The sequence below is a fragment of the Chenopodium album genome, chromosome 5 (assembly GCF_948465745.1).
Source record: "Chenopodium album chromosome 5, dcCheAlbu1.1, whole genome shotgun sequence".
In the NCBI taxonomy this organism is placed as follows: Eukaryota; Viridiplantae; Streptophyta; class Magnoliopsida; order Caryophyllales; family Amaranthaceae; genus Chenopodium; species Chenopodium album.
In genome coordinates, this window is record NC_137838.1 from 21,322,070 (window position 1) to 21,323,735 (window position 1,666).

At 44.5% G+C, this 1,666-nt stretch overlaps 1 non-coding gene across 1 annotated transcript; it reads right to left on the reverse strand.

Annotated features, from left to right (window-relative positions):
• Positions 1–259: 259 nt before the first annotated feature.
• On the reverse strand, positions 260–365 carry LOC145633480 (small nucleolar RNA R71). Its single transcript, XR_014112804.1, has one exon. It is a non-coding gene; the product is annotated as a small nucleolar RNA R71 (small nucleolar RNA).
• Between the last annotated feature and the right edge of the window lie 1,301 nt (positions 366–1,666).

Sequence of the window (1,666 nt, forward strand, 5' to 3'; positions counted from 1 at the left end):
TTGATTGAGAGGAAACAATTCTCGGGTGGAAAGTTTGAGAGTCCTCATGAGCACCTAAAAGAGTTTGAGAAATATTGTGACACAATAAAGGCCAATAGAGTGACTCAAGAATATATTCGCCTCAAAATGTTTCCATTTTCGCTAATTGGGAGAGGTCTAGAATGGCTAGAGAAGGAGGTGCCCCCTAATTCTCTCACAACATGGGACCAAGTGACTACGGCTTTCTTGAGGAGGTTTTATAACCATAGGAAGACCGCCGAGGCTCGGTCTTTGATTCAAGGTTTTCGCCAAAAGAGTGGTGAGTCTCTAAGTGCGGCATGGGAACGATACAAAGAGCTTCAACGTCAATGCCCACACCATGGGATACCCAAGTATCAACTCATTCACACTTTCTATGGAGGTCTCACACCTCAAGGAAGAACAAGCCTAGACGCCGCGGCCGGTGGTCCAATCATGAATAAAGGAGAGCATGAAGTGGAGTGTATTATAGAGGAGGCCACAAAGCACTATGATGATTGGTACGAAGGAGAAAGGGATGCTACTTCTAGCAAGGGTGTTTATGCATTGGAGCAAGCCAACGCAATCAACAACCTTTCTACCCAAATCTCCAAAATGACCAAGCAAATGGATGAATTGATGAAAGAAAGGTCTAACCCTCATGGTAATACCTCCCCTTCAACCAAGGGAGGCAATGGTATGGATACTTCCTCCCCCTCTTCTTACAATACAATGCCCCAAGGATGCATGTTTTGTTCTAATTGTGAAACCTATGATCATGATACGTCTCATTGTGTATATGCTTGTGAAGTTCAACCCCCTTCCCATGAACATGATGGTAATATGGAAAATGTCAATGCTATGAATTTTGCTCCTAGAATGGGAAATGTAGGAAACTAGAGGCCAAACTCCAATCAAATGGGGAATTGGAATCAAGGTGGAAACCGTGGTTGGAACCAAAGTGGTGGTGGTTATGATAACCAATACCATGGTGGGGGAGGCCCTTCCAATTTCAATGGAAGAGGCTACTCTAACCAAGGGGGTATGGTAATCAAAACCAACAACCTAATTCCCGATACCATGACCATCAAAATCAAAATTTTGGTGACCAAGGTACATGGGAAATAATCAACAAAGCAATGTTCCTAACCAAGGCACCGGAGGCAATAGGGGACAATTTGTTTCTAACTATGCCCAAACTAATAGGCCTCCGGGTTTCCATCAACCCCAACTTCCTCCACCTCAACAACCTCTTCAACTTGAAGCCCCTCCAATAGATCCCATGATGGCTAAATTAGATGCTCTTTTAAAAATGCGTGAGGAAGATCAAAAGAAACATGAAGAGGCCCAAAAACGAACCAATGCTCATATGAAAATGCTTGAGACCCAAATTGCTCAACTTGCATCTAATTCATCCTCTTCTTGGGAAGTTAATCTAGTCTTCAAAACATTCTAAGATGGGACTTATATAGTCCATACAGAGCCAGCTGATAAAAGGAGACGTCCGACCGAACAAATGGGAAGGTTCGGCCGGACTACAGGGTAGGTTCGGCCGGACTACAGGGTAGGTTCGGCCGAACCATGGGTAGGTTCGGTCAAACCTCCCTGATCCTGGTCTGGTCGAACTCCTGTGGTTCGGCCACTCCTGCAAAATTGCCAAATTTCATCT